The 24,057-nt window shown below is 42.2% G+C and overlaps 1 long non-coding RNA gene across 1 annotated transcript in view; it reads right to left on the bottom strand.

The window, feature by feature from the left end:
* Nucleotides 1-247: 247 nt before the first annotated feature.
* The window catches only part of LOC146431310 (uncharacterized), a 41,133-nt gene continuing 17,323 nt past the window's right edge, over nucleotides 248-24,057 (bottom strand). Inside the window, exon 2 of the long non-coding RNA XR_014854929.1 lies at nucleotides 248-556. This is a non-coding gene — a long non-coding RNA (uncharacterized LOC146431310). The remainder of the gene's footprint in view (nucleotides 557-24,057) is intronic.

The following is a 24,057-nucleotide window of genomic DNA, read 5'->3' as shown; positions in this document are numbered from 1 at the left end:
GTTGCTGATGTTCAAGGAGATACCTTTCACTCCTGTTTTCACTTAATCATTTCACCAGCCCTTGTTCACACTGATCTAAAACAAAACATTTTTTATTTTGATAAACTCCCATGCCCGAGCCAAGCAGTCAAAACTGGCAATGAAGAATAAAAGAGAAATGGGAATAAATATGCAATGCCAAAGGGAACAAGAAGGATGGTCTTCGAATGTAATACTTGCATAATTCAGGAAGCTGATAACATATGTATTTTTCTGAACAAAATACTTTATTGAAACTTAACACATAATGAAGAATTATGATCAGTTTTACTTCAGTTATTAAAGAATAAAGCTAGAAAGAATGTATTTAGACCCTCATCACTCAAGACTGTACAATCTGAGTTGCAATTCAACAAAATATTTAAAAGAATAATATGGATTACATGACCAATTCTATTAATTTCAGGCCAGAATTTTTTTTTTTTTTGTCAGATGCCTTCAGGTTTTCTTCTATCTGTTTCTCATTTTCAAAAGCATCATCAAGTTTGTGCAGGGGGAGGCAGATATGGTCTCAGCCCTGTAAAGAAATAGTACCAGCAAACCTGACTCTTAACTGAGGTGATCTGTACTTACAATTAAGGATGCAGTTCCCAAAACACTGCTGGAAAACTTTTAAAATAAATATATGAAACTTGATTTTTTATTATTTGTGAGTAACGATAAATTACAACACTAAATGAATTATTTATGGTATCCTAGGTATTAGAAATAAACTTAGTTGCTTCACTGATTTCAAAACCAGACCTGCACTCTATATCTTGTAGAAAACATTTATTCCCATAGTCCTGGCAAAAGATTTATATATCAAGTTTCTATTTTTTTCTGCAATTAAATTTATTTTTAAAGCATATTTTTCATCTCTAACAGGAAAATCAAGGCAAGACCAGAATGGCATTTTGGAATATAAGCAGATTTTAAGACAAAAAACTTAAATTAAACCAAACCAAACAAACAAAAAGAGGAGTGCATCTATGAAGAGTTCTGCACACTCAGTCACACATTACTGCATGCCACAAGCCCAGCAAAAATATTCTTTTCTTCCATCCTTCCTGTTCTTTCTTTTCGAAAAAATTTCATTTGCTACCACATGAGCATCCGTTTGCATTATTTATAACAGCAACTTGCAACCACAAATGAGGGCACATAATTCATTTATATTTCACACCATTAAGAGGGGTATTATAACTGCAAACAGTAAATAGGAAATATAATAGCATTCAGCTTCTTCATGCTCTGTGAACTAACAAGTATTGAAACTTGGGGAAAGTCTAAGTAAATGAGAAACTTTTTTTTGTTACGATGGATTTGAAGCATGAGGAGAACACGAGTTACACAAACCAAAAAGAATTGGAAAAGGACACATGCACTGAGCACATCAATTCTATTTAAATATCCCCCAACAAGCTAATGTTTTAAAAAATTGACATGATTTTCCCCATGAAACTCCAAATTTAAGTGTCTGGACTGCAGCCTAAGCTAAGCAGGGCAGCTTTCCCCCAGAAATGCAAAAGCCCTGCAAGAAATAACATCTCTGCTTGAATTCAGAGGTGTGGGAGCTCGCCTTGTGCTGGGTCAGGCCCACTTTAGATAAAGTGAATAGCCACAAAATTCAGTTTATAAGTACCTCCACTTTATGAAAAGGTTTCAGAAAATGCTGCCCCCAAATCCTGCAGACTGCTCCCTTTTACACACATGTAACTACAACAAATATCAGCCTTTTATTTAAGATTAGACAACATTTAGCAGTCCAAGGGCTTACGAGACCCATCCAGATACAAAACCATTTAATTCCATCTACTTCAAATTTCTACCTGCTTCTAGAAGGGCCAGGAACTGCAACTTTGCAGCTGAGAAAAAACCTGAAAACCTTAGATCCTTGACATGTTTTATTACCTGAAACTGGGAAACTCACAGCAGATCTCCAAAGGAAACCCAAATCAGCCAAATCCACCAGTCATGTGCAGATATCACTGCAACATCTGCCCAGCCTGGAGGGAACTGGCTTTTCAAAGGCTTAGAAAGCAACACAATGTGTAGTAATCCCTGACTTCTTTGGAAGAGCTCTGGAGAAATGGAGAAGTAACCTGTGAAGAGCCCACAGTCTTCAGGACGTCCTGAAGAACTGAAATAATTTGACTGTGGCTCCCATGGATACACAGAACAACAGCAACACAAAAAAAAAAAAAAAAATCAGGTGGTACCAAGAAAATGGTAAAGAGACATGAGAAATTATTCCAGAAAATCATCCCACCTAGCCTAGCACAGATGGTTCTGCTGAGATTAAAAACTGTAAGATCACAAAACAAGTTTTAATATAAACAGCAAACAGAAATTAAGAGGAACATGCTGAGCTCTGTGGAAATCAGATATTCTGGTTTCCACCACACAGTCCCAGCACTGAAAGCAGCACCAAGGCAGGGTTTTGCAGTGATGCCAAAGTCCAGCAAATCTCCTAGAATTGGGGTGCCTAATTCCCAGTTGTCACTTCAAAAGGCTCAGCTGAAGCTTGGATGCATTGCAGACATCCAGGACAGGAGCCCTGCTAGAGGTGTGATGAGTACATTGGGACATGCAGCAGAGACAGCAGTGAGGATGCAGAAAGGGAAACCTGAACAGCCTCTTGAAATGTCTTTTATTTCCCTCTTTGCAAAGGAACAGCCTTGCATAATCACAGGACTCTCAAACATTACCAAATACCCCAAGACATTTGGTAAAATCACAAGTACTGCCAACTGTAATTATGGGTAATTTCAACTTGCCTCTCTGATTTTTGTGCCTTCCCTCCATTAGATGTCAAGTGTATTAGGTACCACACAGTACAGCAGCTGCTAAATCAGTCCAGCTGCCTCTTTTCTAAGTGACCACACTAAATCCCCCTGATGAGCAAGAAGCACTTTGAGCAGCACTGAAATGTCCTGCTGTCTCCAGCCACGCCCTGCCCAGCTGTATCTGTAGGATGTCTTTGCACAGAGCAGCTCAGGGATGGAAAGGATTGCAAAAACAGCACAGCTTCTATGCTTCTGCACTCTCCTAATCCTATCCCAGGTGTCTGGGACCTGCTCTTTTGGGATGACTAGTGAAGTCTGAAGGCTGCTGTCTTGTTTGTGCTGTGACATCCCAAAGCTGCTGCCAGGGATTAGCCTTGTATCAGCTGTACTTGTTGGCTGCATTTTTCTTTTCCTTTCACGCTACCTATTTCGTCCTGTTTCATATGTAGGAGGGGAAAATAATGCTCACAGAAGGTAATATTTAACTCTGACACCCAAGAGACATTTGGGGGTGACTTAACACCACCATTTGGGCCAAATTGCATCTGCAATGCAGGTAACAACAGCTGTACCATCTGGCCCATAGCACTCACAGTAGCATATAAACATTGATATAATCAAAAGTAATTATAAGCTGAAGTTTTCAAAGCCAGTTAGCAATGCCTAGCAAGGCTCAGTAGAAATGAATTTTTGGGTTCTTCTCTGCAAAGGCATGGATTTGATCACTGACATATACAAAACTAGGATGTTTTCAAGGGATGTGTGCATGAAAATGCCCTAAGAGCAGCACATCAGCTTCCCAAGAAGCCTGAAAAACTGTTCCAGTTCCGTCCAACATTACCTGGCACGTTTGCCTCACAAGTCTTTCATGCTCCACTCATCTCTACTTGTTAAAAAAACAACCTTGGATCTACCTCTCCTTCTCGTGGATACAGGAAAGGGTTGGCTGTAACCCATTACTAAGCAAAAAGTGTCCCAAATTTATATCAAGACAAGGAGTATAAATCTGCCTTCCTGTCAGTTTTTCTATTTGGTGTAACCGGCAGTGAGAGCAGAAGTCATCCACAGAAGGCCAAATCACAAATAGTTTTCTAGTGATTTACTGGAAAATCCACAAGCCAAATTCATTCATGTGGAAAAGGGGAAAAAAAAAAAAAAAAAAAAAAAAGGCCCCTATTGACTCAACTTTTTTGGCAGACTGAGGCAAAGCAGCGAGCTTTCTCTCTAGGAGCCTGAGAAAGTGCTGTTATGATATTAACAAGTGCACAAGTCTCCTTCCTCCCAACCTTTCCCAGTCTGGAATACACTGTGCACAGCCTAGCAGGACAGAGCAGCCATGAACTCAAACTAAAAGCCTGTTTCTAAGATGCACCTGACGTTTTTTGTCTCCAAAAATTTAAGGAAGGTTTTACTTTCAGTTTTTTTCAGCAGGCACCAAAAACAGAGGCAGGATGGGCAGAAGAAAGAATAAATGAGCTGGAATCTTGCAGAGTCCCAGAGAATATATCCAACCCTGGGTTCAAATGTAAGAAATATGTCCAAATTTGGAGGTCCAAATGTAAGAAATATGTCCAAATTTGGAGGTCCAAATTTGTTACTGCCTCATACCCCATGGAGTAAGAGACATAAACACATGTCCCAGTGCCAAGAGGATGTGAAATGCTGCCAAATCAGATGCAAAAGAACATTTTGAGCCTGCTGGCTTTGGTGTTGAATGATAAACCAAGGTGCAAAACAGTGTAAAAAAAAAAAAAGAGGCTCTGGGAGCCTTCTTTAGATGCACGAAGAATTCACCAGAAGGGAAAAGGTTTAAAACTTTAAGCACAGAGCTCCTGGGAATGCAGCTGTTTTGTCTATAGAAGAACAGAGCTGTCAGAAGTTAATATGTTTTCAATTTGTGAAATCCAAGCTATTGGAGCAATCCTCACCGGATACCTTTTATTTACTTCTTCCTTGGCAAAGTCCAATTACTGAGATGCTCCAAGAGTGATGCTCCTGGCCATCCCAGCTGACAGCCAGCTCTGCTGGTGAAAGCAGCAGCTTTTGGGGCTTTTGTGGATGGATCTATTTTACCCTTCTGTGTTTGTCCAAAGAAAAGAAAAACACTAACTGTCCTGGGAGAAATCATGCTTAAGGAAGCTTTCTTCATAGACAAACTGCAACAAAGCTATTATTTAGAAATGTTTTCTTAACAATATGCCCACAAACAACATTAAGATTGCTAATGTGCCCCAGGAGGTCTCTGGTGCAGTCTCCCAGGTTTTCCAGGAGATTCCTTCTCCTTCCCTTTCTCCTCTCTCTCTTTTCTTGTAAAGCAGCAATGACTGACACAGAAAGGGTCTCACACCACTCAGAGCTGCTCAGAGCATTTGTGATTTGGCACTGAGGAGCACAGTGGCTCCTTGACCCCCGTGGCAATCATCAGGCTACCTCAGCATTATCAGCTTCATTTTGTAATTTGAGTTCTTCAGATGAATGACTGAGGGGGAAAGAAAAAAAATCTCAGTCTTCCCAGCCCACAGAGCTGCCTCCCTTTCCTCCTGAGCCCCTTGTTTTGTTCTCAGCTCATCCTGCCCGTGGAGATGTGTTCAGAAGCAGAACAGAGGCTCAGCAGTGCTCATAATTCACAGCTGCTGAGCAGAAACTTCTGCCATAGCTCCTCCAGTCTCAGCGAGGTCGTGTCAGCCGAGTGCCTGCAAACCATTTAGCAAGGGGATTTCTCTCACAGAGCACCCACATTTGTCCCAGTGTGACCTGGGTCACATCTATAAGTTCTCCCTGCTCTGAGGTCTCTGCTGAAGAGATGCACAGGGCTCAAGGTAAGTGCATTATCCAGGTGAGGGCCACCAGAGATAGCCTGTCCTGCTAAAATGGGGAACAGAAAGAAAGGAAGAGTCCCTGGGAGGATTGAAACTGCCAAGGACTGGGGCTGCCAAGCCCTAGCATGGATCTTGGACTGCAGGGACCAATCTGCCTCCCTGTGCAGCCCTTTGCCCTGCCTTGCAGGCAGCTCTCCAACAACAACTTCACACAAGAAACCCCATCAGACGCTTATTTTCCCAAACTGCAGTGCCTGTGCAAGTACCAGCAGAGCAGCAGGATGGGGAGATCCAGCTGTTGTCCCTTTTTCCTCCTCTCTTGGCAGACCTGGAGATCTGCTCTGAGAGGAGGTTCATTGCCTCAAGCACGTGTGAGGGGATCCCACTGCACAGGGATAGGAATCCCAAACCACAGCAGGTGCTAAAGGCACCTCCTCTTTATTTGAGGAGAAGAAAGGCTAATGCTGAGAAACTTGTGGTTCAAAGTGTTGCTGCCTACTAGCCACAGATGATCCAGCCCAAAGATCAATGAGCTGAAATGTTCTTCCTCTCCCTGACAAGAAGTACAAACGAAGAGGAGCATTTGGTCTTCAGCTCATCATCTCCTGTCCCAAATCTCCTTTTTTTAGAGATAACCATCTTTATCTCTTCCCTCTAGTCAAAGCTATATTAAAAATACACACACACAACATCTGGTGCCTTTTCGGAGCACTTGCACTTCAGAAGGGTGCTTTTAGAGAAATCACAACATTGGCTTTATTCCCAGCTATCACTCTTTTATCCCCTTTCTACTTTCAATAGCTCTGTCATATAGACAGGATTTTTTGATCTCCAGATGCAAGGAGAGCTGCATGCTAACAGGGACCAATCAGAAACAGGGGTGAGAAAAAAATAAATAAATGCTCCTGGAATGAAAGAGAGGCATGATGAACTCCAGTATTACCTCAGAGGTTTAAAACTGAACTGTGGCTGAACCCAAATATTTGATTTTTCAAGAAACAGTGTGGCATATCAAAGACTACTCCTCAAAGCCCAATTCATTCAGCACGTGAACTCACTTCTGTGACAGCAGCTCACTCAGAATTGTCCTCCACCCACAGCTCTCTGAAACCTTCAGTCTGGACACAGACAAGACCTGGTGCTTCCAACCACCTTCCTGAGCAGCTGCCACCACCACAGCCCTGCTCTGCAGAGCTGCTTTGCCCCCACACTGCTCTCTTGTCCCTTTCTCAGCTGTTTTAGTGATGAGGATCCTGACAAGGGAGCACAGCAAATGCAGCTGGGAGACCCCAGTCTTGTCCCCTTTCATACCTGCACACATGCAGCTCACTTGTGTTGAGCTCCCCAAAGAGTTTCAGGATATCACTCAATAACTCCTACTTACCTATTTGATGAAAACATAAATGAGATCATTTCAGATGCTATTTGATGCAAGTGAAATCTGAATCCAAAGAGACAAACATTTATGTTTAAATTTCACTTTTGAGGACTATCTGCTGCTGCCTAAGGAGGGAGAGGATAGCATGGGACCCATAAATGTATGGGAAATGAGTCCATATGATCAACATTCTGAATACAAAGCACATCTTGCAGCTGATGAGACTTTATTTCAAGGCACTATTTGAGACCAAGTTTTGCTGTGGTAGCATTCAGACGTAGTAGCTTATTTTGGAGATCATCCCACTGCCATAAGAGACATAAACTAAGGACTGAACCACAGATTGCATCTTCAAATGTAAAATACATCTACATATTTAAATGTATGTATTTCAAATGCATCTCTTTTTCATTTCAGCGAGTCTGGTGAAGAGAGCAGAGTAAAAGCCCTGAAATCCTTTCCTAGAGTTCACAACAAGCTCATCTTGAGCATCAGCAATTCAAACTTCATCAAGCTGAAATGCCAGTGAGATTGCAATGACTCCAGGGCAGTCACCCCCAAATAGTGTTGGGAGACTGGAGATGGCACAGAATCCTTCTGTTCCCAGCTCCCCCTTGCCCCTGCTGTTAATGATAGTGCTATTTTTGTTAGAAATGCAGTTAGCAATCCTGAATTGCTGGCTGTCTTACAAAGCTGCACGAGTGTTTCTAGTTTGGTTGTTCTCTGCTCCCTGGAGGGTGCTGGGATTGTCACCCACTGACCAGGGGACAGTGATGGGCCACTGCTGCCAAAGCTCATTCCAGCACAAGCCACATCCAAAAGCTTCAACCTGCATTTCATGTCCTCACCATACACACGCAGCAATCCATCTACTTAAAAAAAAAAAAAAAAGTCTTTTATCACGTCACTAATTACCCCATTCTTCTAATACTTTTTAGTGAAAGGAAGACAGTGATGTATTTCTAAAAACCCAAACTTTTAGTGATTCAATATTTAAAATTTGGGATATTTTTGCTGCACAGGTGGATGGGAAAGCCATTAACAATTCTGCATACACCTTATTAGAAAGGCTGCCCACATCCCAGCTCAGACAGAGCACAGACTGATAAAAAGGCTTAATACATAAATGCTTGTTTGTGTTTGGAAAGTTCCTGGAGCTTAGCCAAACGTTCAGTGTGCTGAGGAAATACAGAGAGACAAGGGCCTGCTTTTAGAGCAATGCTTGTCTGCAGCTCTGCATTATCCTGAGTGACATTTAGTCCAAGTACAGTAATAACACACATCCTTGCCTGCTGCCGAAAGCTAAAGCCAGATTTTAATACCCGATGGAAACATTCTTGCTTTTGGGAGCATCCAGAACTGGGGGGGAAAAACACCCAGCATTCAGCTCATAAAAATATTGATTTCTTCACATATAAATGAGCCAGTTTCCAACAACAAAAGCCTCTCAGATGGTGGGTGTAACCTCCAAGCTGCTGCCATGACAGTCTTTTAGTAACATTTATACAGAGATCTTTCACCACAGATTGCAAGGAGGCAGAGGATTTAGTGTTCCAAGTGACAAGCAGGGAGCCTGGAGGCACAGAGTTTGCTTTGACTTTTACCCCGTCTCTCCCAGCAGGTCAGGAGCAGGAGGAGCAGAGTTACAGCTGAGCCATGGCAAGGAGACCACGCTCAGCCTGATCCAGGGAGAAACTAGAACATGGTTTATGTGTGTTTGGCTTTCAGAGAAGTCAGTGAGATGCCAGCACAGAGTGAGGAGGGTTTGAGTGACCTGCTGAGCTAAGTTCAGGCTCACATCTAAGTGATGGACCAGGCAATCTCACTGAAATATTGCACTTGTTCTTCATCCTGCTCCCTTTGCTCCTCTGGGCAAAGGATGCTGAGGTTTGGGGAAAGGTCAAGAGATGAGCCAGCAAGAGAAGGCTCAGGAGAAACCCAGAGCTTGGATTAGTTATCAATCAGAGCCCTGCTACCAATAAACTCCCAAAAAGTAATGATTTTATCCCTAGGATGATGGGCAAGGATTTCTGGCAAGTGACAAACTCACTGATTCCAGCTGCAAAAAGTTACCCTAAAAAACATGCTAAAGCCTTCCTGGGCAGCTGGATAGGTCCTGTCAGTGTCCTGGGAATGCTGCACTCCTTGGCTGAGTGCTGACTGTGAAGGCCAGGGCACTGCTCAATGACCCTGACCCTAAGCAGCAGCTCTGAGCTGGCCTCTCCCACTTAACAGGTCTGAATTCCTTCAGAATTCCTTCATTCCTCTCTCTAGAGCATGGAAGGGGAGTGATGGAGGGGGGAGTAACAGGTCTGCAAAATCCAGAGTGGAAAGGTAATGAGAGGGCACCTACTACCAACTTAATAAATGGGAGTGAGGGGTGGAATCTGATGAAATGATCAGGCAGCATGTCTAACACAAATTAAATAAAGTGCTTTTTTACACAGTTAATTTATGGAACTCCTTGACACAAGTTATTGCACAAGACAAAGAGTTTTTAAAAGGATTCAGTAAAGGACTAGACAAAGTCATGAGGACTTAGTACCTAAAGGTATTGCTTGAAAGCCCCCAAGCCAGCGACTGCCAAAAACTGGAAAGGTTTGTCTGAGACAGGTTCAGTGTCTTATGCCTTTTTCATTCATTTCTCATGCCTTTTTCTACACATCTGGCACTGGACAGGCTTTGGCTATTTCCACATTGTCCTCAGCACTGAGCAGGGGCAGAGGACAGTGTGGAATAAACCACTGCAAGTTGGCCCTTTGTGTACTTTTTTCTCCCAGGCCACTTCTGAGGAGTTTTTTTTTGCTTTTCAAAGAGATGGCTTTAATCCTGCCAGCCCGTGGAGTCACTTTGTCACATCACATGCCCAAAGGCCAGTCCCACCATGGCTTGCAACGTGACCAGCACAGGTCAGAGCTGTCCTCCACTGGTTTTCCTACCACTGCTCAGATTATCCTTATTAAGTGAAAGGAGATATTTTAAGGTCTTTTTCTCTTCTCATTAAAGCCTCTGTCACAGGAATTACTTGTTGCCACAGGTTTAATCTCCTGCACAGTCCAGTTTCCACGTGTTTGCATTCATGAGATGAGGGACAGAACACGAGGAGGAAATTGGACCAAATTAACCTGCTCCCATGACAATCCACAATAATAACAAAAGTGGAAAATGGCAGAGAATTAAACTGCTCCTGACAAAAACTGTAATGACCTCCAAGAATGCCTCTAAAGTAACTGTCCAAGTAATAGTTTCCAAGTGTAATTTCAAGGATATGCTATGCAAACTCCCCTGCAGAATTTCAAGCTATTCGTTAAGAAGCCAAAAAATAAAAAAATGAATGAGGGAGGAGGTAATCAATACGATAATTAACACCACAGTAATCTGAAACAGGGTGATTGGGTTCAATAAGTACAGGTAGATTGGTTCAGAGAAAACTCTTAAGTAAAGGGAAATCTGATTTAAATCTGATTTGGTTTTAACACTGGGAAACAAAACACTTTAAAAGAAGCTGTACAACAGGGTGCCCTGCTCCATTTCAAACTCAAAGTAGTTGAGTGGAAAAAAAACCCACCAAAACAAAAAACCAACAAGCAAAGCAAACTGATTTTAGATAGCATAGCCTTAATTAGTCAATCCCCAAACAGAGAGATAGCATCAATCAAAGTCAGGGCAGAATTGGATCGAAAGGCCATCTGAGATTGGGCCAATCTGCTGAATAAAAAGGATGTCCAAAATAAAAGTATTTCCACTGAGTGAAGACCAGGAGTCTGCATGCTGCATTTTCCTTTTGAAAGCTGGCTGAGGCAGCCAGGGCTGTGTTTTCCAGGGATTAACAAAGGAGAGAGAAAGAAAAACCTTGTTATTCTCCTTGGAACAATGGCAGTGGCACTACCTAAATGCTCCTGTTTGGAATCAATATTTCTGAAAATGGTGTCACTTGCCATCATGTCAAAGAAGAAATTCAAGAGTTTGTCCCTGAATCATAAAAAGAGACTGAAACATCATCTTCAGGATAATGCTGTGTCCTGACACACCAGCCACAGGCCACATCTAGGTACCAGAAATGGACCATGACCTTATCAATGCACAGCTGACAATGAATGGTTCAGGGACAGTAGAAATTAAAATTACTCCTTCAGAAAAAGCCCAGCAGTGATACAGCACTGTCATAATACACCTCCTTAATCTAGTCAAACTCTACAAGAAGAAAGAAAGTAATCCTTGGAGGATTTCCACTAAGAATAAACAATAATATATTACCTAAGGGCTTAATACCTCTATACTGACAAAAACCTCTGAAATGTAGTGCAGCTGAGACTCCCAAATTCCAGCTCAGTACAGGGAGCACTTCATTTGGGATTCATCTGTCCAACTTCAAATGCATACAACATTAATATTTGCATATGAAAATTCATTTAGACTCCATTTGGGAAGAGCTAGGTATTTCTGTAGTCCATTCCTGATGGATGAAGCCAAGAAGCATTGCAGATAACTAATGCTAAAAATGAAACCTATTTCTTTAGTCAAATATATCTGAAAACTATGTTGGCTCTGTGGCCAAGACAGAGTTTTCTTCAATTTTGTATGATACAAAAAACTAAGCATGCCTTGCTACCAATTACAAAAAAAAAAAAATTTTTAAAAAATAAAAATACCCCAACAACAAAAAAACCCAGCATTGTGTTACTCACAAAGTCACTCTTATCACACACTGTGAACCAAATCCTTCTCCCAGGCAATATCCTCCAACATCATAAGAAGGGCATTGGCCAAACTTCTGTTTCTGTCTTTAGCTACATCTCAGTCCCCCACATGGACAATTAATCTCTGCTTCAGGAGTCAGTCTATGGAGCACAGTTGCAGTCAAAGCTATCATTGCCAAATGAAAGCAGCAGGTAAATGACTTTGTGTTGTATCTCTGGTTTTATACATTTCCTTTGATAAAAGTTGGCTTTGAGGCAAAAAACAACTCGGTATGAAGACACACAAGAAAGCAAAGGTCTGAAAGGCTTTTGGTTCTTGGTGTTTTCAGCCCAAGATGAGCCCTTGGACCAAAACCATGTCAGACCACACCACAAAATAAAGGAAAGGGAGAGGTGCAAAAACAGTTAAGTTAGAACTTAAAAATTGTTTATCTGGTCATGTTCAGTATCTGTTTCTCTACTCTTCCCAATTTGTTGAAGCAGATTTTGGTAAGAGTGCAAGGGAGAGAAGCCCTGCAATTTAAATAGACCTTTCTGACTGTCAGTTAGATTGATTACAGTTTTCTGCAAACAATACATTTTTAAATAGTTCTTTATGGAGTTTATTTTACTCCCAACATTTTCCCTATTATACAAACCCCATAACGAATGCAATCACACTTCTATTCACTGCCTCTCCAAAGTCTTCCTCCCTCCCTTTTCTCTAGCCACCTGTTAGCTCTTTCTTTTCTAAATTTAACTCCCTTAGCTTTGTTTGGTAACCTTTTCCTCATGCCCTCATTATCTAAATTCTGCTCCTGCTGTGGTAAAGCTGGTGGGGGGCTGGATTTGAGTTGTTATTTTGGAAATGGGCGGGGGAGGAAGGAATGAATCAGTCTATCAGTAGAGGTTTATTTATGGCTGTTTTTCCCTAATAAATAAATTTTAAAAAATAAACCAAGGTCTCTACCACCTTGTACAAAAAACTGACAGCGTGAGTGCTGAATGTATTTAGAATATCTCAAAATATGTCTTATTTCTGGTTATTACATTGCCAGGGTAGTGAAAAGACTTGCAGAATGAAAAGACAGAAGCAAGGGCAAGGCAGGGCTAACTGGTCCTCAGTCACTTCCCAAAGTGGCTAACAGAATAAATCCACAGAATAAAGAATACGTTGCTCTAATTATCACAGTTTGTCATGTGCTTCATTTGCAGCACTTTTGCCCAAACTTTAATGCATAAACTGCAGCTCTCTTTGGAGTTTTCCATTGACTCAACACACAAAATACCTGCAGCCCTTTGGAGATGGAGAGAAGCTCTAGGCAGAGCAGGTTTTGGCCATCCTGGCTATCAGGGAGAAAGGAGAAAACTGCAGGAAACACAATCCCAGCAGAGGGAATAATTGCAGCCTTTCCCAACATCATATTCCATGTATCCTGCCCAACACACCTTTCTACAAACTCTGAGTGCCCCAATAAATCTAACCTTGAGCTAGTACACTTTAAATACTCTATGGAAACAGGCTGATGCACATAAAATCCACACAGCTAATGCACAGTGAGGTTACTAAATGAATGAATTTGGATGCAAGTAGGAAAATAAAAGCTATATTTCACCTGCAGAGAGACCCTGGAAACGCCTGTTCCCACAAAGCACATCCTGATTTTAAAAATATAGTGAGCTTGCGTTGGGACACAGAGGGGAGATATTTTTAAAATGCCAAAGTCACTGGCATGGCACCAGGCGTTGGTTTAATTTCATTCTCATGCTTGCTCAGAGCCAAAATGAGTCATCTTCCCCATGAAATAGGAATCTGTACACAACGCTGGCTGTTAATTACCTTTCCTGTCTCCATTAAAGAGGGAAGTGACAGCTTCAACCTCTCCCTGGGCGAGCATTGTGTTCTCTCGCTGTCTCCACCACTCGCCAACAAATCTGCTGCTACAACTCAAGTGGCACTTGAGATATTCAGTCTAGCATTTCAACAACACTATAATAACTGATAATTTGACAACAAGAAGGCATCCTCAGGAAAATCAAGCCACTTATGGCCCCAGGAGAAACAAACAGAGGTGTTTCTTCACCCACGGAGCAGCTCGTTTTGGCCCTGGTCAGCATCAAGCGGTGCAAAATCTCCAAAATATTGCTGGTTTAGCACATTGACCCCATTGAATGAGGGGGTCTATCCCTCAGTTATTTGTGAGGCTACACTCTGGTGTCCATAATGTTTTGAGAACAGCAGGACTCAGAGGAGATGGTGCTTGGCTCAGGGTGATTGCTCTGGGCATCCCAAATGCAAAGGAATGCAAAGTGTTACAGCAGTTGCCACCAATTTACTGTCAAAAAAACCTCAATCTGCCATATTCCAAAAATTACAGTGGCAAGACACGACGAGAAAACATTTAGTTCTGCTTGTTCCCTGGGCTTTCACTTACATGGGAGACTCTCTGATTGAAAGGCAGAAACAAAATGTTTCAATGCAAAAGCCTGCTCTTTTTAAGGACCCTTTTGAAGACTTATTTATAAAGTGAAATAACAAGATTTAGAATATAATCATAAGGGGGAAAAAAATGGGGGAAAAAATAAAAAGGCAGCACTAAAATTGCTACTCATTTATGGTTGTAACAAAAATTCACTCCTATTCAAAGGTGAATCAAGATCCATACAAGACTTCTCTCGGTGAGCCCTTGGGATTCAAATAGATTAATGTACTTGTGCTGAGCTTCCCAGAAGGACAAATCTCACCTTTGTGTGCATTGCAGCAGTTAAAGAAACAAAAATTTGCCAGAAATGAAAACATTGAAAATTGAAAACCTCCAAATGCATCAGAGAAAAAAGAGTCATACCCACTTCCAATTCTATTCATAAACTCAATGTTTTACCCAGAAAAAAAAAAAAAAGACAACCTCCAACCAAAACCTCAGAGCAACTTGCTAACCCACTGAAGTTTCACTGGACACCTCTAAATTAGATAACACCACTGATGAGTCTTTAATCCTTTGTGTCTCTGCAGGAGAAGATTGATGTGCTCACAGCAAGGTGGTGGATCATTTGCCTGGACCATGGCAGAGGTCATTCTCCCAGCTCAGCCTGAAGGCCACTATAATTTATTTATTTTCTTACACCAGTTGCATCTGATTTATCTACTTACTCACCTGAAGAAGTAAATACAAACACTAGGGTTGATATCTTTATAGCATCTTTCCCCCTGAAGAACTGAGTTCTCACTATATCAGGATACCCACTACTATGATAAACCCTTTTTGTGGTGAATTTATTACTTTGTCACAGCATGTTCTGTATTGAGTAGAACAGCTCCAAGTGAAACCAGTTCATTACTCATCTGCTCTGTGGCTTATGGGGGAAAGCTCTGGAATTACTAAAAATAAATACACACAAGGAAGAGCATTATTTCTCAGAGGCAGAGGAATTCCTGTTACCACATGTCTTATCTGGGAAGATAAAGAATACAGGAAAATAATAAAGGAAATTCTTGATCATTAGAGTAATTTCATGAGGGTATTTAAAAATCAAAGCACCAGACTGAATTTCAGCCTTGCAAGGTTAATCATAGAAAATTCATCTACATGAAACACACTGCCTGGTTTACTGCTGCTCCTTTTTATTTATTTTTTTTTTTCATAAAATAGTTTAAAGCTAGTTATTCATTTCATTGAACTTTTCATGGGGCTGTTCATCACATTTTACCATCGTGGCAAGTGACTAATGACCTTGAAAAAAATAAAAAGTAGCCATATGAGCATTAGCAGAATAATATATACTCCAGATAAAGGAGGGAATGTTCAGCTTTTGCTCAGTGAGGTATGTAGCTTGTTCCACAAAGAATGATTTATAGGGAAAGCAACAGGAAATCTCATGATGGTTTGGAGATACAGAGCAGGCATAAGCAAAGCTGTGACTCAATGCAAGCAGAATCCCAGCCAGCCACCATGGAAATAGAGGTAATTAATATTGAGCTCACCTAACCTGTGCCCCTCTGACTTAATCCCTTGGACTCAGGGCCATCATGAATAACAGATTCTGCTGGGTCTTCTTCCCACAGACTGGGAAGAAATGGGAACAGAGTCACAGCAAAACTAGAATCTACTGTTTTCCTTCCAGCTGAAGGAGGAATTATTCCACAGGGAGTAGCTGAAGGTGCAAGATGCAGTGCTACAGGCTCCCAGTGCTGTGGTCTGTGCAGGGACACTGGTCTAGAACTCTCAGTATTTAGCATTTCTTCCCACTTAAAAAGACCCAGTGTATGAGGGGGTGATCTTCCAATCTCTTTTAAAGAGTTAATTTTTCTAATCCCAGTTATTCAATTCCTTATTCACAAAAAGAACAATGTTCACTTCCTGAAATCTTCAGGGTGTGCAGGAGGAGTTCTAATAATGGTAATAGTAATTCCTACAAATACATGAGAGCTGTGTGCAGAAAAGAAAAAAAAAAAGAAAAAAACCCACAAAACCCACCAAAAGCAATGACAGAATGGCCTGTTTTCATTCTGTCAAGCCTCATCTCAGCCATGCTTTAAAGCAATTTAAGTGTTGCCCAATTTGATTCCCTGTGCAGTGCCAGCAGATGACAACAGGAAAACCTGAGACACCACATGCAGCTGCAAGTGCCCAAGCTCTGTACAGACAAACCCTGGTCAGGAGAACCCAGGGGCTGAAGGCAGGGAGAGGGGAAACCAAAGAGAAGCAGAAAGAAATAGAATATTTAAGGATGTCTCTTTTAATCTTGTTTCTATTCGCTTCAATATAGGAGTGAGAACAACTTTCTCTTTTAATTTTACAAGATTCCATAGGCAGATTAAAGTTTCTCTGTAGTTATTTCCTCTGCATTTGATCTGGCTTATTTCCTTTAATATCAATGGAGTTAAAAGAGGATGCATGTCATCTATTTTATTGGGTTTAGTTTTTTCCCCAGTGTTACTTTTTTACAAGAGAAATCAGCTAAAAGATAAAAGGCAACACTACTGTTCTGACCTGGGAGAATTTCACATTTACGTAGCAACCCTAAAAGTTATTTTGGTTGCAGACTTCATTTTCAGTCAGACTTTTCCTTTCTGGATGCAATCACAAAAATGCCACATGCAAAAGGAATCTTTCCAGGTAAAAGTGTTTTGATGGACACACATGTAACCACTGCACCCTGAAATGCCTTTGGAAATACAGGACACCACACTGAGAGCTTGGGCACATATAGATTACTGAGCTGGAAAATTATTTTGGACCCAAAGTCTCTGTACTTCAATTTTATGGGTAATTAAACCTAATGTGTTGTCATTCAGAAAGCAATTAAGTCCAATATCTAGAATGCAGCTTCCCCTTCCAGCAAGTGATGGGGAGGAAGCATCAGGATTCGCTATGCTGATGGATCATTTTTGGGAACCTCCCTCGTGACCTTCGCTCCTCTCCTGAAAGGGAAACTGAGCAAAACGTGGAGGTGGAGCAAGAGGATGTCCCTGAGGATCCACCTTGCACACATGATCAGCTGCCTGGCCAGGGAAGTGCCTTGGCTGGCTTGGGGAGAGCCTGGAAAGGAGATTTCCCAAGCAGTGAGACATTTATCTGGATAGTGCTGTGCTAAAGAGACAGAAATGGCCAAAGATAGGAGAGACCAGGGATGCAGCAATGACTTCTGCTCTTTGGGAATTTCACATCAAGCACACTGTGTGCACTTTTCACTTTTTCTGTTGGCAGAAGACACCAATTCAGTGAGGCTAAAGGCACAAAAACCATCCATAGAGGTAACACAGACATTGCAAAATCACCTTGGCTGAGAGCTGTGCTGAGCATGAGGCTCTTAATTCTCCCACACCACCAAGTGCCCAGCAGCACAGCATTGCTGCTGGGACAGGGAGCAGCTCCCAGGCCATGCCAACAGCCCAGGGGATGTGAACCCAAGCAGTCCATGACAGAGTGCCCCTGGAGCCCCCCAGACACCCTGCCCAGCCCATCTGCATGATGCTGCAGGAGCTGTGGTGTTCACTCCAAGCAGAGGTGCTGCCTAGGATTCTCTCAGCCCCATGAACTGCACACAACCTGCAGTCCTTGGCCATGCAAAGGCTTGTGCTTGGTTCACACAAACAAGAGTTGGCACAAAGCAACCCAACAGCTCAAAACACAAAAGGTCAGCTGTCCCCAAGCTCAGTGAAAGCCTTGAGTTGAGATCTTCTGAAAAAAAAAAGAGGCAGGCTTATGGCAGAGTACCTATTAATACCACAATATTTGTTTTAAATTCTGTGTTTAAGTATCATTAAGTTTAATAACAATGGTGCGCTGAGACATAATTGTGATCAAAAGGTTCATCCAAGGTTAGAAAGAAAGTTGGTTGCAAAGTCACAAAACTAATCTAATCTCCTGCTGTGCAGTCCTGTACTTTGGGAGGAAGATAATTGTTACTAAAGCTCACCAGTGGGTAGCTGCCATAAAGGAAACCTTAATAATTTAGAGTGTGTATAACGCCTATTTTTTCAGGATAACTATGGAATGGGGAATGAGATCAGTAGGGAAAAACTAAAATAAACTTAGCGAGCAATACCTCCACAAACATTGCATCAAACCCCATCTCAGAGATGCTGTTACAGTCATGCTGACCCAGCCAAAACATTAGTCTTTTCAACAGCAAAAGCTAACACCACACTGGGATTTCTTCAAACATTTTCCTCTTCCTCTGTTATTTTTTACACTATTATTTGAATGCACCAGCTTGCTGCTCCTTTCATGACTGGGCAGCTTAGTGATAAGCTGGAGTATTACAGATGTTTTCTCCATCTTTGAGAGCAGTGTGTAACATCATTAGATTTACACGGTTTGCTTTGGCAGTGACACGCTCGGTGGACAGGCTGCTCTCCCACCACAGAGATGGGGTCAGCTCTGAGTAAGCAAGATAGAAGAGCAGCATTAGCAGGAACCTATTATCTCTGTGCAGTTTTCCCAAAGAGTAACCAAGGCCTCTTCTGCAAGAGAATAAATGGAAATATTTATTGTCTGATAAAAATTAGTAATCTGCTCTAACACATGTGTGTTCTGGCATGTTTTGTCACTGATTCCAGCATGAGGTGGCTTCAGATGATGAGCAGCAAAGGAGTGGTGGCAGCCTCAGCAACACATTCCCAACACCTGAGAAGCTGGCTTGGAGAACATGGGGGTGAAGCTACAACCCCTGGCACCACTGGTGAAAGATTCAATATTTAGTGTACAACTCACAATTCCACAAACAAAACAAAAAAAACCTCAGTCCTGTTCCTCTGCCTGCTTTCAAGCTCACCTCCTCCTTTTGAGCTGGCAATACCACGTCATCACTGCCCCAGCTGCTTTTGGGCAGTAGTTGTGAAACAGAAGGGTAGAACATTCAATGTAACATCACCCCATCCTGGGCATTTCTGGAAGGTGAACTTTCCCAGAGTGCCAGGCTTGCAGTCTGTTGTACTGCATGGCTAATTTTACACCCTGGCCCATCCATGAGAACACAGACAACATATGAGGTCTGCTAATGGGTCATATTTCTGCATCAGACCCTCCTGTGCTGCTCCACAGGCTGGCAGTGATGTGTGACACATCAGGAATTTCCCAATTTGTTGACTGTCACAGGTTTGCTTTCACCTCCCTGGAAAATCAGTCCCAGGAGTCGAAAGCCAGATTTTCCCTCTCTACTTCAGTGCCTCTGTTCAGCATGTGCTGGGTAATGACGGTGTGTAATAATCAATAAACAGCTCTGGCTTTCAGCTGATGGTGCATTACTGCCAGGTCGGAACGGGAAGGTGAGCTGTGCAATTGCTGCTCGCTGGGGAAAGCTCTCTCGGGGCAAATACAAGCCCTCACAGCTCTCATCCTTGTCCTGCTGATGTCGTTACCACTCTCCTCACTCTCTGCTGTCAGCATATTGCTGTGGTGTGGAATTAGGAGGCTGACAGTGATGGTTTTAATGACATGCAAACGGGCAGCGTTTTGGCGATTTCCGATAACTACGTGCCAGCATAAAAGCTGCAGCTTCTAAGGGAGGGAGGCAGATCCCAGAAAGCTTTGTGCTTACAAAACCCAGTGTCCACATGAATTTGAGCCAGGACCAAGCTGGAGCCTGGGGCAGGAGGGCACTGCTTCACCCAGCACAGCCTGAGGTGCTGATGCTGCAGGACAGCCACAGCGTTCAGTGGTTGCTTCCTGCTTCTCCCATGCCAACCTCATTTGACCTGCTAATGCCAAAGGTTAAGAATGAAGGAGAAATGCTTTTTGGTAAAAGAAGGAACCACATGTCAAAATAAAGCATCCTCCCAGCAGCAAAGGAAGACAGCAAAGGAAATGACTGTAGATTTCATTGTGCTCTTCTTGGCCATTTCATATCTGCACCTGATAGCAAGTGACATCTATCCACACTGTCAGACCTCTTTCCATCACGCAGAAGGACAGAAGAAATCACTCAGTGACACCTTGAGCTTGTCAGGACAGAAACCAAAGGGAAATCAAGGGGTTTTGCATTTAATGAGCTAAGTACCTAAATCCATTTGACTCCTAACTTCCAGACTCAAGCAAGACTCTGTGCCTTGGTCTTCACCTTAGGATGAAGCTCCAAGAAAGGCAGAGGAAACACCAGTCCAGGTTTGCTATTTGTTTGGACTCCAGATATTTTTACTCTTACTGAGGACACTCAGTCCTACTTGAAAAGCAGCACTGTGCTTGAGGTCAGCCATCTGTTCTAAGTTAATTTATCAATATTCAGTATGGCAGTGGACTGAGATTTCCCCCCTTCTTCCTTTTTTATGAAAACAAATAAAAACAACAAAAAAAGCCCCAGAAACAAAAAACCAAACCAAACCAAACAAATAAAAAACCAACCAAACAAAAAAACCCCACAAACAAAAAAAATCTCCACACCACTCTGAATTCCCTGTACAAGTTTACAGCTCCTGACAAGCTTTGTAGAGCAGCTGATGTGATGCAACTAGAGAAGGTGAGGGGACACAGAGGATTCCCATACTGTTTACTCTCACACAATAAGGAACAATCACAGCAACTCAGTAGCTTAAATAAAATGAATTTCACACCTCAGGTCAGCATGGAGTACATGGCTGCTCCCAGCTCTGTCTTGCCAGTGCAATGAACCTGGGCTGAAGAGACACTGCTGAGATTCACTGAGACAAGGGGAATTTTTGTTGCAGCTTCTGCTAAAAAAATTAGCAGAAATAGCCTGTGAATGCTACAGAATAAGGCCAACACTTCCTGCATTTATTTTATCCTGAGAAAAAGAAAAATACAAAAAGCAAACAACACAACAACCCAACTGAATTTCCTCTCTTATTGTGTTTTCTGCTCCAAACTAGATTCAGCAGGTGTGCAGAGGAGCTCTGTAGTGATTAGACTGGATTTGAATGTGGTAGGAGAGATTCAAGCCCTGACCTATTAATGTGGCTAAAGTAATCAAAACAGGGCTCTGCAGCAGCACTCCATGAAAAGACAGCTCTCCACAGGGCTTGTTGCATCCTGAATTCCTCCATCAGCAGAAATCCCTCCCAGCAAAGCTTCCATCTTTCCAGACTCGTGAAAGATGGAAATGGGTCATCTTCTCTCCCAAACACTCACATCTTTCCTGCCCTGAGGAGCCACTTAAAAGCATTAGGTGACAAATGTTTTGTTGCCAAGCACTGCAGAGGCCCCGTGGAACTTGTCTTCTGACACCTCTGCTGGTAAATGAGCGAGTGGCATAACAACATGACAAGGGATTTAAAAAATTAAGTCTCCCCAGACACTCCCTGGGGGTGCTTTTGCTACAACATGCAGACTGGCAGTGCTGCTGCTCGTGAGATGCCACGTTCCTACATTTCCTTGTTTTACAAGAAATGGATTCCTCTGCTTAATGAAACTTTAATGTGACAAAAGGAAGGGGCACTGTAGCAGTGCTGGGATGCCTTTTTTGGGACACCACCGTGCAGGAGGCTGCCTGTGGTAGGGCATTCACCTTGCTCCTGGACTTGCCTTTGCATGACTAGTCATCCAGGTTGGAAATAAAATCCCTTGCAGAAGGAATAGATAGAATGTGAAGGTTTTAGCTGTGAACTTTTCATGCTGGAAAGTGCTAGGAGGGGAAACAAAGTTGGAGGGGATGGACAAGACAGGTCATCTGGGCAGAACGGTGTAGCCCATGTTTCAAACACCCAATCTCTGCCCTCCCAGGGGTTTGAAACACAGCAAGATTGTGCTCAAGAACACCTAGGAGCCCTTCAGTGACAGCACACAGCTCATCTCAGCCTCCAGCAGCCAAAGCTACGTTATCAATGGCTGTCTCCTCACTTCCAGTACCTGCCGCTGTAAATCACACCCCAGAGCAAGGCTTAAGAGAAAGCATCTAAATCACAAAATAAAACAGGTCAGAGCTGCAATTATGATCAGTGAAGCAGGCATCAGTATGTTGTGCATAATTAAAATGACTGTAGGACTTCTCTATAAATATCAGCCAGAAAAGTGTCTCTTTGTGTGTGGGCACGAAGATGAGATGCAGGAAACAGCCTGCTCTGATGTGACAACACGACCTTGGAACAACTTTGTTGCCTCCACACCAGAGTAATTACACTGTTGAAACGTCTGATTGTGTCCCTCTTGCCATCAGCAGCCACCAAGCCTTTGCAGCAATAAATGTGGAACGACTCAGAGCTCAATAAAGATCCAGAGATAGACTAGTTTTGCAGAGGCTGCTGCTCCTTGAAGTTCTCTAAAGCTGCAGCTCCAAGAGCAGAGGCTCTCGTTTTCTCCTTTAAAAGTCTGAACTCAGCTTGGAGATGAAATCTACTCAAGATGATAAATGGATACCATGCAAAGCTTGTCTTACACACGTCTTTAAATATTTTACTTACTGCTCATCAATCTTCCCCATCTATGCAGCATTCTTAACTACTTTGCAGTAAGAAATCCGATCCCTCCGGGGAATTTGGGAAGCAAAATACATTCCCACTCTTCTCAATGCTGTGATGACAGGAAAAATGGAAATGTTTAATGGAGAGTGATGCTAAAGCAGAGAGTTGCTCCAGACCATGGTGAGATTGCCAGACTGAGCTGTGGGGTGAGGACTGGACCTGGCCAGACCCACAGGTCAGGGCAAATCCACATGGTGCATTTTGGACCTTTTGAGGTCCAAAAATTTAGCATTTTGAGTCCCAAAATTCACAGTTTCACTGGCAGCAGCTCAGAACCACAAATCAGGTCTGAAACGCTGTCCTGGGCAGGCTCCACAGCTGAGCAGGTGAACAACATCACTATTAATGAGCAGCACAAAAGGACTGTTTCTATTAGCACAGAGAAAAACCAGAAGTTTGGCAACTGACAACACGTGTGGTATGTTTTTATTCAGAGCTATTTCAAAACACAAATACTTCAATCAATAATCACTCACCTCCCATTCAATACCCCAGTAATCCCCTTTTGTCCAGCATAATGCCTAGACACAATTTTATTGACCCAGCAGAATTCTCCTAGGACATACTACTCTTTGACTGCTAATGACCAGGTGGGTACATTTCTCCCTGCAGCCAAGTATTTATCAGGCAGAAGGCAAATATGTGATTCATTGATTCATAAAGCATTACAGATAAATAATAATGAAAGACCTATGCATCTTTCTTGTGGATGTGCTGAGATTTGCTGAATGCACAGAGGTTGGGGGGGAATTAAAAGAAAATAATCAAAAGTGTTCATCTGCGAGAACTTGTAACAGATATTGAGGCAAAAGCTCACTCAGGGGCTAAAGGGACTCTGCCACCAAGACAAAATTAAGAGCTCTGGACAATACACAGCCTGACTTTGTGTCCAAAAATGCAACATCACCACATGCTCTAAACCATCTCACAACCCAAGGAATAGTTGCAAAATATATGCTGAGTGGGGGGAAAAGTGAGGAGATTGAAGAAATTAAAGGACTTTTTTTGTGGATATTTCACAAGCTGAATGAGTAAAAGAGTACTGAATAAATTAATTAATACAAATTAATATTTCTATATGAAATATTAATATGTTGGGCAGCACTCAAAAGTCACAAATTAAACAGAATAAAAGCCTGCAATGAAATGAACTGGAACACCATGAAAAACAGGAAAAATAAGCAAGGAGGAAACAGCTGTCATTCTCAAATCTCTCAAATATAGATCTTCCTTATAAAGAATAATGGTGCATCCAAAATGGTCATTTCCTTAAAATAAGCTGTATAAAGTACTAAAGGAGAGGCACATAATGCATGGCACTGTTGCAGCTCTGTCAGGTCACCATTTTCTTTTTAAGGTGTTATACTGCTTGAGCTCCTGCTGGGAATTCTCCCTAATAAATTTCCTTTATATGTCACTTTTCAGGACTGACATTTAAGGGATGCTATGAAAAGATTTG

This window comes from Lichenostomus cassidix, chromosome 13 (genome assembly GCF_008360975.1).
Source record: "Lichenostomus cassidix isolate B80296 chromosome 13, HeHo_3.0, whole genome shotgun sequence".
NCBI classification, from domain to species: domain Eukaryota; kingdom Metazoa; phylum Chordata; class Aves; order Passeriformes; family Meliphagidae; genus Lichenostomus; species Lichenostomus cassidix.
The sequence above is the reverse complement of the archived record's forward strand: the minus strand, read 5'-3'. Positions and strand labels throughout refer to the sequence as shown.